The sequence below is a fragment of the Apodemus sylvaticus genome, chromosome 14 (assembly GCF_947179515.1).
Source record: "Apodemus sylvaticus chromosome 14, mApoSyl1.1, whole genome shotgun sequence".
Lineage (NCBI taxonomy): Eukaryota > Metazoa > Chordata > Mammalia > Rodentia > Muridae > Apodemus > Apodemus sylvaticus.
Window position 1 is genome coordinate 30,965,842 of NC_067485.1, and position 13,333 is coordinate 30,979,174.

At 39.5% G+C, this 13,333-nt stretch overlaps 1 protein-coding gene across 5 annotated transcripts in view; it reads right to left on the reverse strand.

Moving 5' to 3' along the window:
• Fars2 (phenylalanyl-tRNA synthetase 2, mitochondrial) overlaps positions 1-13,333 on the reverse strand; it is a 481,251-nt gene that overhangs the window by 345,904 nt on the left and 122,014 nt on the right. The gene's annotated exons all lie outside the window — the stretch shown is intronic.

A 13,333-nucleotide genomic window follows, 5' to 3' on the forward strand; every position in this document is an offset into this window, starting at 1 on the left:
ATTCTGGGCTGTTAAACTCACCAATGATCTTTACAGCATGCCTCTCAATCCCAAGCTTTGTCTGGCATAATATTGTCCTTCTAATCTATAGGCAAGCAGATTCAAGGGATACACGCTTACAATTTCCTCAAGTTCCATCTGGCCCAGTGGATGGATTTCCACTGGCTCCCTATTCCCAATGCTGAATTAGATACTGTAGAACTGTTCTCTGATTAACATCTGCAAAGCATTAAACCCTTGACTCCAGAGATCCCGTTTTCACAAACCACAGCGTCTAGCTGACAAAAATAGAACCAATTTTCATCCTCTTAGAAGTTCATGTTGGTAGGTTTATGAATTGTTAAGAGCTAACATGTTAATAAAACTAAGTCTTTCAAATTTAAGCAAAATATTTAAAAATACCAAATTTTTTCGCCAGTAAATAGCAAATGCATTTAAATATCAACAAACAAAAACCAATACCCACAAAATGTCAAAATTGATCTACAATAAGCAATCAGAAATATGGTACTTTTGAGCAATGAGCTGATTATTGAGCAAAGAAAATAATTAATGAACTCAAAACAATGCTGAGACAGACAGATGTGGCAGATTAAATATGCTCAGCCCTTATGAAGTGGCACTGTTTAGGAAGTGTGGCCTTGTTGGAATAAGTGTGGCCTTGTTAGAGGAAGTGTGTTACTGTGTAGGCAGGCTTTGAGGTCTCCTATGCTCAGGCTTCACTGAGTGCCTATGAGACCCTCCTCCTGGCTACTTGTAGAAGACAAGTCTCCTGCTGCCTTAAGATCAAGATGTAGAACTCTTGGCTCCTCCAACACCATATCTGCCTGGATGTTTCCCACCATGATGGTAATGGACTGAACCTCTGAATCTTTAAGCCAGCCTCAATTAAATGTTGTCCTTTATAAGAGTTGCCTAGGTCACACTGCCTCTTCACAGTAATAAAACCCTAAGTAAGCTAGCAGAGGTGACCTGACAATGGAGAACATATGGGAAGTCACCTAGTGGCTTGATGACCCTATCAGAAACATATAAGGCACAAAAGTCATCAGAGTTCCTATCCAACCCCAAAGAAACCAGTCCCTGGGGGGTAAACTTAGGGCACTCAGTTTACTTGCTCAAAACAATCTGGCCTGAATCCTAGCAGTGTTAGTGCTCCTTCCACCCTCTGAGCACTCACTGTGCTTCTACAGTCCTGTGTTACAGAGAAGAAAGGCCCAAACAGAGAAAGGCTGACTTGCCAAAGTCACAAAACTAGGGCAGGTGACTAACCAATCTTCAGGATTCCTCTACACTAAATCCCTAACCTTGATAGTTTAAACAATTCCCTGACCATCAATCAAAACTTGACAGAAGCCAGAGGTGATGGTATGGGACTATAATCCCAGAATGTGGAAAGGCAGAATTGTCTACAAGTTTGAGGACAGCTGGGTAGATAAATAAATTTCAGGTTAACTAAGGCTATATAGTGAAACCTGTTTCAAAACAATAATGATAAAAACATATGGAAGCAAAGTTATGACATGATGACTTCTCTATAAAAGTAGTTTTCTCTTTGTTCCGTTCAAATTGAAATTTCTTTTTCTAGTTACCTTCTGTCCACTGTATTGAGTAATTTTTGTTTACAATAATAATTTATTTCCCCTTCTAATATATATATATATATACATATATATATATATTCTAACAAAAAGACATTAAGCTATACATGGTACAAAGTACCCAATCTGACAGATATTGACAGGTGTATACACTCATGAATCTGTAACTACATTCAAGCTAAAGGCAGAGGCAGGAATACAGACACTCATACCATCCCAGCTAACCAGTAGACTGAGGAAGAAGATGGCAAATTCTAAATCAATATGGAAAAATTAGCAAGAGCCTGTTTCAAATTAACCTTTTAAAATAACTGGGATGTAGTGAACTGGCAGAGTGTTTAGATAGTATGTGACACACCCTGAGTTCAAACACAGTATTGCAAAATAATAACAGTAATAAAATATCTTATACCCGGGACCCCACATCCTGAACAACTTTTTCTGTCACTTCCATGGTACCTGTCCATCCCTTCTTTTTATTCGTTTGTTCTCACAGTCAATCTAAGATTTGTCCACACAGCTACATGTACAATAGACACTGCTTTCTAGTGCTGCATAGATACAGCCAGCCTCTCTGATGGTCTAGGAAGACCTCACTGATGAGTGACACAGGCAAAAGGTCTTTGAATCACCTGCTAAGGCCAGAACAGCTGAGGAGAAGATCTATGTGCCAGCAATTACTAATCTGCAGCAGTACTCAAAGAAGGTTGTGTATGCCTGGGCAAAGGCCCTTGCAAAAGCCCAACAATCCCCTAGAAATATTGCCTCAATTTTCCTACAGGTGTCATTTTCTACAGAAATGAAGGAAATTGCTGGACACTAAAGCCTGCCTACAGCAAAGCACACCTGAGCAGGAAAGCCAGCCAAAGCTGGCTGGCTTTTCAAAGCCCACAAGCACGATAATTGTAATGATAATTAGTTAATATATAATACGGGCAAAAATGCCATAGTCTCTTATATATTTGAACAATTTAAACTTGTTGCTTTGACATATGAACAGTGGTTATTTTTAAACTACTGCTAACAGAATCATTTATAGAAAGTCTAAGATATTATCATTAAAGTGTATTTTCATCAGGTTTTTGGTCACATGCTTTCAAGATTTGTTAAGTGATTTATTGAGTGCTTCAGTAGTACTACGTAAATAAACTTTTTCTTTGCTTTTGCTCATGACCTCAAAATTCCTACATTAACTGCAGTTTTAAACACACCTTAGCAAATATTAACAGTATTAACAACCAGCTGAAATTATGGATTATTACACATGTCAAGTATCAAAAGTAAAAATATCCACTAAAAAATGACATATTTGGGGCTAAGAATGTCAAGATCACACAGATTTAATAGTCACCATGTTACTGAAGTGCTTGAAAGAAATTAACATATACTGTAATATGACTACTGCAAAATCGTGCACAGGTTTTTTTGCTTTCTTCTGTCTTTTCACTCAGCAAAGAGTCATCATAATTTACATTTATAAATAAAGCACGGGGATTTTCAAATCAGCTTCAGACCTTTGTGTATAAGTGCAACTGTCCAAAAACCACCCCTGAACTTTCAGCCCAGGGTCACCCAGAGAAAGACTATTTCTAAATAAACACAGACATGAGTTCAAGCCCCTAATTTCAAAGGTCAGGTAAGTCACCCTTGTGGGCCCAGCTGCCACATGTCCATGTTGTGTGAACACAGCTATTTTATTGTTGTCTTATGTGTAGGTCCTAAGGAGAGACACAATAGGAAGCTTAGCTCTCTCAGGACACAAGCTCCTCTGATTAGGTACAGACACAACTACAAGGAGTGGGGTAGTGTGCATAGAAAAGCCCTTGAGGTTAGCACCTATAGAACTGTGAACAGAAATCCCTCTTGGCCAGTGATGAGTCAATGGGAAAAGGACTACAATCGCTCCACTTCTTTCTCACCTCTGAGAGGCCACACACATTACCTACCCTATTGCCCCAGGAAACTAGGAATCCTAGGTTAAGGATACGCCTTAACCCACCCAGGTACCCGCCTTCCAACTGCTACATTCCTAGCAAGACCAACTAGAGACAGAGATACAGTGCATCATGTGTGGACCACTTTCCATCTTCCTTTGCCTCACATGAAAAGTGGGGAGTTTCAATCTTTGTTCCCGGATGGACCAGAAAGGCAGTGCCAGGTACAGAGAGATATCCCTAGTCTAACATCACTTGGGATACAGTCCGTCAGGCCTCTGCCTGCACCCAGGGCCTGGGCAGCTCTGTGGGCCCTCTGTGTGCCTGCCCTGTCAAGGGACATTTGCCCTGCAGAGTGATGGGCACTTAAAAAAGATCCCAGCAGCATCTGCCATCTTCGCTCCCTGAAGGAACAGACAGGTAGCACCAGGTAGACAACCCAAGTATAACATTGCTTGGCACACCATGGCTCCAATGGCACCCAAGAGTAGGGCAGCACATCAGCAATCTGTGCCAGGGGAAACCTAGTTATCCAGTGGTAAGGAAATAGCCATACAGGCTCAAAGGAGGTTCAAGCACCAGCCAGTGATAACAGGACGAACTAACACCAGACATAACTAGATGGCAAAAGGCAAATGTAGAAACATCACTAACAAAAATCAAGACAATATGGCAGCATCTGAACCCAATTCTACAACAACATCAAGTCCTGGATAGCCCAACACACCAGAAAAACAAGATTTGGATTTAAAAATCACTGGTCATGATGTTGTCAGAGGAACAAAGAAGGACATAAATAAATCTCTTAAAGAAATACAGGAAAACATGAATCAAAAGGTAGAAGCCCTTACAAGGGAAACACAAAAATCATTTAAAGAAATTCAGGAGAATACGAGGCAACAGATAGAAGCCAATGAAGAGGAAATACAAAAATCATTCAAAGAAATACAGGAAAACTTAGGTCAAAAGACAGAAGTTATGAAAGAGGAAACACAAAAATCTCTTAAAGAATTACTGGAAAACACAACAAGTGAAGGAACTAAGCAAAACCATCCAGGAACTAAAAACAAGTAGAAACAACTAAAAAATCACATAGGGAGACAACTTTGAAGATAAACCTTGGGAAGAAATCAGGGGCCATAGATGAAAATATCAACAACAGAACACAAGACATAGGAGAATCTCAGATGCCAATGATACGATAGAAACCACTGACTCAACAGTCAAAGAAAATGAAAAATGCAAAAAATCTTGTAATCCAAAACGTCCAGGAAATCCAGGACACAATGAGAAAACCAAACCTAAGGATTATAGGTACAGATGAGAGTGAAGATTTACAACTTAAAGGGCCAGCAAATATCTGCAACAAAATTCCCTAACCTAAAGAAAGAGATGCCCATGAATATATAAGAAACCTATAGAACTCCAAACAGATTGGACCAGAACAAAAATATCTCCCATCACATAATGATCAAAACCCCAAAGATACTAAACAAAGACTGAATATTAAAAGCAGTAAGAGAAAAAGGCCAAGTAACATATAAAGGAAGACCTAGAAAGCTAGAAGATCCTGGGCAGATCTCATACAGACTCTAAGAGAACACAAATGCCAGCCAAGACTACTATACCCAGCAAAACTCTCAATCACCATAGTTGGAGAAACCAAGATATTCCATAATAAAAACAAATTTACACAATATATTTCCAAAAACCAGCCCTACAAAGGATAATAGGTGGAAAATGCCAATACAAGGAGGAAAACTACACCCTGGAAAAAGCAAGATAGTAACCTTCTTCCATAAAACCCAAAATAAGATAACCACTCAAATATAAAAATAACAGGAAGTAATAATCACTATTCCTTAATATCTCTTAACATTAATGGACTCAATTCCCCAATAAAAAGACATAGACTAACTGACTGGATATATAAACAGGACCCTACATTTTGCTACATACAGGAAATACACCTCAGTGTCAAACACTACCTCAGAGATGAAGGCTGGAAAACAATTTACAAGCAAATGGTCTCAGGAAACAAGTTGGAGTAGCCATTCTAATATCAGATAAAACTGACTTTCAACCTAAAATCATCAAAAGAGACACTTCTTGCTGGTCAAAGGAAAAATCCACCAAGAAGAACTATCTATTCTGAAAATATATGCTCCAAATGAAAGGGCACTAAAGGTCAAAGCACACATTGCACCTAACACAATAATTGTAGGTGACTTCAACACTCCACTGTCCTCAATGACCAATCAGGAAAACAGAAACTAAACAGGAACACAGTGAAACTAATTGAAGCTTTGGACCAATTGGATTTAACATATATATATATATATATATATATATATATATATATATATATATATATATATATATATATACATACACACACATATATAGAACATTCCATCCTAAAGCAAAAGAATATACTTTTTTCTCAGCACCTCATGATACCTTCTCCAAAATCAACCATATAATTGGTCACAAGACAGACCTCAAAAAATATAAGAAAATTGAACTAATCCCATGCCTCCTATCAGATCACTATGGAGTAAGAGTGGTCTTCAATAGCAACAAAAACAACAGTAAGCCCACACACACATGGTAGCTGAACAGTACTCAATAATACATTAAGGAAAAAATAAAGAAAGAAATCAAAGACTTTTTTAGATTTTAATGAAAATGAAGGCACAACATACCCAAATTTATGGGACACAATGAAAGCAGTGCTAAGAGGAAAATTCATAGCCCTGAGTGCCTCCAAAAAGAAGCTGGAGAGAGCATACACTAGCAGCTTAACAGCACATCTGAAAGCCCTGGAACAAAAAGAAGCTATTTCACCCAGGAGGAGTAGAAGACAGGAAATCATCAAACTCAGGGCAGAAATCAATCAAGTACAAACAAAGAGAACCATACAAAGAATCAACAAAACCAGGAGCTGGTTCTTGGAGAAAATCAACAAGATAGATAAACCCTTAGCCAGAATAACCAAAGGGCACAGAGACAGTATACAGATTAACAAAATTAAAAATGAAAAGGGAGATATAACAACAGAAACTGAGGAAATTCAAAAAACTTTCAGATCCTACTACAAAACCCTATACTCAACACAACTGGAGAATCTGGAGGAAATGGACAGTTTCCTAGACAGATACCAAATACCAAAATTAAATCAGGATCAAATGGATCATCTAAACAGACCCATAACCCCTAAAGAAATAGAAGGGTTCATTGATAGCCTTCTGTCCAAAAAAAGCACAGGACCAGATGGCTTTAGTGCAGAATTCTATCAGTCCTTCAAAGAAGACCTAACTCCAATACTCTTCAAACTATTCCACAAAATAGAAATAGAAGGAACACTACCCAACTGGTTCTACAAAGTCACAATTTCGCTGATAGCAAAACCACACAAAGATCCAACAAGAAAGAGAACTTCAGGCCAATTTCCCTTATGAATATCGATGCAAAAATACTCAATAAAATTCTTGCCAACTGAATCCAAGAACACATCAAAACAATCATCCACCATGATCAAGTAGGCTTCATCCCAGGGATACAGGGATAGTTCAATATATGGAAATCCATCAGTACAATCCACTACTTAAACAAACTCAAAGAAAAAAAAACACATGATCATTTCATTAGATGCTGAAAAGGCATTTGACAAAATTCAGCATCCTTTCATGCTAAAAGTCTTGGAAAAAACAGGAGTTCAAGGCCACACCTAAATATAGTTAAAGCAATATACAGCAAAGAGTTAACCAACATCAAACTAAATGGAGAGAATCTTGAAGCAATCCCACTAAAATGAGGTACTAGACAAGGCTGCCCTCTCTCTCCATATCTTTTCAAGATAGTACTTGAAGTTCTAGCTAGAGCAATTAGACAACATAAGGAGGTGAAAGGGATACAAATAGGAAAGGAAGAAGTCAGACTATCACTATTTGCAGATGATATGATAGTCTACTTAAGTGACCCAAAAAACTCCAGAGAACTACAGCTAATAAACAACTTCAGCAAAGTGGCTGGTTATAAAATCAACTCAAGCAAATCAGTAGCCTTCCTATACTCAAAAGATAATCAGGCTGAGAAACAAGTTAGGGAAATGACACCCATCACAATAGCCACAAACAATATAAAATATCTTGGTGTGACTCTAACCAAACAAGTGAAAGATCTGTATGACAAGAACTTCAGATCTCTAAAGAAGGAAATCTAAGAAGACCTCAGAAAATGGAAAAATCTTCCATGCTCGTGGATTGGCAGGATTAATATAGTAAAAATGGCCATCTAGCCAAAAACAGTATACAGATTCAATGTAATCCCCATCAAAATCCCAACTCAGTTCTTCATAGATTTAGAAAGAGCAATGATCAAATTCATCTGGAATAACAAATAACCCAGGATAGCAAAAACTATTCTCAACAGTAAAAGAACATCTTGGGGAATCAGTATCCCAGACCTCAAGCAGTACTACAGAGCAATAGTGTTAAAAACTGCATGGTATTGGTACAGTGACAGGCATTTAGATCAGTGGAATAGGATTGAAGACCCAGAAATGAACCCACACACCTATGGTCATTTGATCTTCAACAAAGGAGCTGAAACCATCCACTGGAAAAAAGATAGCCTTTTAAACAAATGGTGCTGGTTCAATTGGAGGTCAGCATGCAGAAGAATGAGAATTGATCCATTCTTATCTCCTTGTACTAAGCTCAACTCCAAGTGGATCAAGGACCTCCACATAAAGCCAGACACACTGAAACTAATAGAAAAGAAACTGGGGAAGACCCTTGAGGGCATGGGCATGGGGGAAAGTTCCTGAACAGAACACCAATAGCTTATGCTCTGAAGTCAAGAATCTACAAATGAGACCTCATAAAATTACAGTTTCTGTAAGGCAAAGGACATGGTCAAGCAGTCAAAATGGCAACCGACAAATTGGGAAAAGAGCTTCACCAAGCCTACATCGAATAGAGGGCTAATATCCAATATATACAAAGAACTCAAGAAGTTAGACTCCAGAGTACCAAATAACCCTATTAAAAAATGGGACGCAGAGCTAAACAAAAAATTTTCACCTGAAGAACTTTGAATGGCTGAGAAATGCCTTAAGAAATGTTCAACATCATTAGTCACTAGGGAAATGCAAATCAAAACAACCCTGAGATTTCACCTCAAACCAGTCAGAATGGCTAAGATTAAAAAATCAAGAGACAGCAGATATAGGTGAGAATGTGGAGAAAGAGGAACACTCCTCCACTGCTAGTGGGAATGCAAGTTGGTACAACCATTCTGGAAATCAGTCCGGTGGTTCCTTAGAAAACTTGACATGATACTTCCGAAGGACCTTGCAATATCACTCCTGGGCATATACCCAGAGGGTTCTCCAGCATGCAATAAGGACACATGCTCCACTATGTTCATAGCAGCCTTATTTATAATAGCCACAAGCTGGAAAGAACCCAGATGTCCCTCAATGGAGGAATGGATACAGAAAATGTGTTATATTTACACAATGGAATACTACTTAGCAATTAAAAATAATGAATTCATGAAATTCTTAGGCAAATTGTTGGAACTGGAAAATATCATCCTAAGTGAGGTTAACTCATTCACAAAAGAACACACATGGAATGCAGTCACTGATAAGTGGATATTAGCCCAGAAGCTCTGAATACCAAGTCACAACTCACATATCAAATCATTCCCAAGAAGATGGAAGGAGAGGGCCCTGGTTCTGGAAAGGCTTGATGCAACAATGTAGGGGAGTACCAGGGAAGAAAAGTGGGAGGGGGTTAATTGGGGAATGGGCAGAGGGAAAAGGGCTTATGGGACTTATGGGGAGGGGGGAATTGGGAAAGGGAAAATCATATGGAATATAAACAAGGAATATAGAAAATTTAAAAACAAAAAGATATTTTAACTGTTACCCAGAATCTTCAATTCTCCAGAGCCATGACAATCATTGCTTGGACACACTCAATACGAATGCAAGAAAAAAAATAAAAAAATAAAAATAAAAAGTTGGAGTTTCTTGAACTTTGACAGACACATGTATCAGTACAATGGTCTTTCCATTCCAAATCCACAATAGATCCCATACTTCATAAATAACCACATTCAAGTTCCCTGAGCAAACTAAACAGATTCTGCTGCTGGTTCCTAGACCAACCATATTTAAAATGGGACTCTGCCATGAGAAACCCTTCCACAAGCAGTAGAATCTAAATGAGAAGACAGCCCAAACCAGAGCCTATAGCAAGAATTGTCTAAACCCTTCTATGGCCACCCTCTACTGGAGTAAATAATTTTTAAAGCTAACTATGCACATGCTATTAATCTCTGTTTATGGCATTAGTTTTTCCAATAGTTCTTTGCTCAGGGGGAACCAGGTACACAGAGTTACAAGCAACAGTTTAAAGCAGTAGTTCTAGTTGCTTTCTGAATACATGTGGATGTCATCCACCAGCGTGAAGGAAGAACAAGACAGAGCATGGACTCTTGCTGGAAATAAGTTCCTAAAAATGTGGCACTAGGTTGGCAAAAAGTCTCAGCAGGTAGAGACACTGGTCACCAAACCCAGTGACCTGAGTTTGATCCTCAGGACCTCCACAATGGAAGGTGATGATGCTCTGGCCTGCACATATGCACCTCCAACCAAATAAATAAATAAATGTAATAAAATCATATTTTTTAAATTAACAGTATGCTAGAAAACTGCACTGTAGCCGGGGAAATAACTCAGCCCCACTGGCAAAGGCACCTGACAACTCATTTCCCCCACTTCACAGGAAGTCCATAGTCCTTGACCAGAGGACATAATAATGAGCATGCGGCCCATGCTTGTCAGACTTCTCAGCAGTGTTCTATTTTAACAACTTTCTTGGTTTTTTTTTTTTTAATCTTTTTTGGGGGGAGGGGGTTACATAATACATTGACAGAGGTCAGAATCAAAACACTCTAGGAAGATAAATCCAACTACAGAGCAAGCCTTCAGTGAGGCGCCTCCCTCACATCTCTGTCTCTTTTGCTCTCCTGAATCCTTACAGGAAACATAATTTCTTTGAACTGCCAGGTGTAAGCAAATACAATTATGCATTTCTACTTCCTTATTTCCTTAGATAAAAAAACGGAATCCAAACCCAATCACTTACATATGCTGTCTTCACCCCAGGCTTGTCTGGGGCCTCTCTGGGTGAAGGCAGATTCTCACTCATTTCCTTCCGCATTCCTCCAAAGTACTGCACTTGACCATCCAGTGTTCACCGAAGCCCTGACGGGTAATGTGCTTAGCGCATAGAAGATAGTCAAGCAATGCTATAACCAAACGCCCTCTGGGGCCCAAGAACAAGTACTTCTATAACTGGAATACCACTGCCGAGTTGTCCTCCACAGACGTTATGTAATAGTTTACACTAACATTATCTCAATGCTTTACACAGAAGCCTAGAAATATTACTAATTAACAGTGGTGTAAACAGGAGTGCTGGACCCAGACGAAGATCTCAAGAGCTGCTAATAAAAGACCACGTGCCTGAGCCACCTGAGGCAGGTGATCCAGCCAGCGTGTACAGGCTGCTCAGGCTGCTGCTGCCCTCCCAGACACTAGTTATCTCCATGCAGCCCTTGCCTCTCCCCTAGACAAGGAAGAATGCCTTCCAGAACTAGCAAATGTGCTTGCTAGAGGTTATGAGGAAGAGAAGGCACATTTAATCACTGAAGCATCCTTGTGGGAATAAGAGTGTAAATTCCATTTCCAAAGCAACAAAAACTCATCCATGGCATAGCCTTCATCACCACCTAAGGCCTCACAAACCTGCCAATTTCCCCACTGTAGCTATTTAGTATACCACGTGCATCCTCCACGGTCACATCGCCACTTGCTAGGGAGTCCAGTACTGCAGACTGCTAAGTGGAACAAAATCATTGCTAACAAAGCCAAGGCAAACAGCCACCTCAGAAAGTCCTTTTGTGGAGGGCTATCCAAGTACACACCAGATCCTAGTTGTGTGTGGGTCACAGTGACCTTCTGCTAATACATGTACAGAACAAGAGAAAAACTAAAGGCCAGCAACTCCCCACCACTAGTGATGGCATGACTGACGCCACAGCTGTGGTCTCCTTTGTGTTGGGAAGCAGTGTTTAAGGGAATCATCCTGAGTGTCCTCTTCCTAGGAACCCATTTATTTCTCCAACTCACCATGCAGAGAGAAATGGCCACCAGCATTATGAACACTGAGAATGTAGTCAGAGGTGCTAGGACAGGTGACTCTCTCCGCATGGCTGTTTACTAAACTGCACCCTACTTTGAGGTAAAGTCCCACTGCTCCTTCACAATGCAAGGTAAATGGAAATTAATTCACTCCAGAATGCAAATCTGATGAAAAAGCACTCCAGAATGCAAATCTGATGAAAAAGATGACAACTGGGCACCATCTCTGCTGAGAGCTACCACAGACCTATCAGACCCTAGCTACGCTGTGTGTACTCCTTACCATCTTGGTACCTCAACACATCTAAAAAATAGTTTTATGACAGTTTACTAAGGAAAGCATGCAAAGGACACAACACGGAGCCTGGCCACTAGCAGGCTCCATAGGTGGTTTTAACTGAAGGCAATGGTAGTAAGGTCCTAGAGTCCTTCACATCCTTACAAACTGGGAAGTGAACACTTCTAAGCTGGGTCCCAAGGTAAATGGAATTTGTTGTGGAGTTTGTACATATTAGGTACTGTGTACATATTTGACATGTCTTCTCTCATATACTGCTATACTCTATCAAGCTAGCAACCACAAAACACAACAATTATTATTCCCCTTTTACAGGTGAAGGAAATGGAGTTCAGGCTGCTATGGAGTTAAGTTAAGCAGGAACACCTATCACCAGGAGGAAAAAAGAAGGCAGGAATAGCACAGCAATCTCCTGGAGTTAAAAAGACAGAGCTGGAAGTCTGACCAATTTATGGAGGCTGGAGTGTATGGGTCAGAGTGAGCGGGAAAGGGAGACAGACTGAGCATGCTCTGAGGCTCTACAAAGGACCACCCTCCATGGAATGCTAACTACTCTGTGTACCTATACATATACATACAGATACAGATACAGATACAGATACAGATACAGATACAGATACAGATACAGATACAGATACAGATACAGTTACAGTTACAGATACAGATACAGATACAGATACAGATACAGATACAGATACAGATACAGATACAGATAATCCATCTGCAGACAGAGACTCACCAAGAATAACTGAGAATGATGCTCCCACAGGACCAAGAATGGTTCCAGGTCCTGGAAGCCAAGTGGAAAGACTCATGATGCACACTGGCTGTCTATCTATCATAAGGCCAGAAAGTCCCTGCATCAGTATGGAGGAAAACAGTCACATTCTAAACAGTATCCCAGTCCTGCCAAAGAAAGAGTAAAATAAAGATCATAAATGGATTAGAGTATTTTGGAGTAATGCCAAAACTGGGATTAAAACACAGTGAAATAAGCAATGCTGGTGTTACACAAATAATCACCGGTATTCAAATAAGAAAAATACGTAGATAGAAATAAATAGCAACTGACCAAGAAATGACAAATGACACAACTGGAAAACAAAAACAATAAACGACATGTTATAGTGATTTCAATAGGTCCAAAAGTTTAAGCAAAGGCTGTATATGTTAAGTAGACACTTGGAAGATATTTAGGAAGAGTCTCCTTACATCATGATGATACGTGATCAAAAATGTACAGGACAGTATAAGTAGCAAAGTTGCTCTTTCAGAAAAA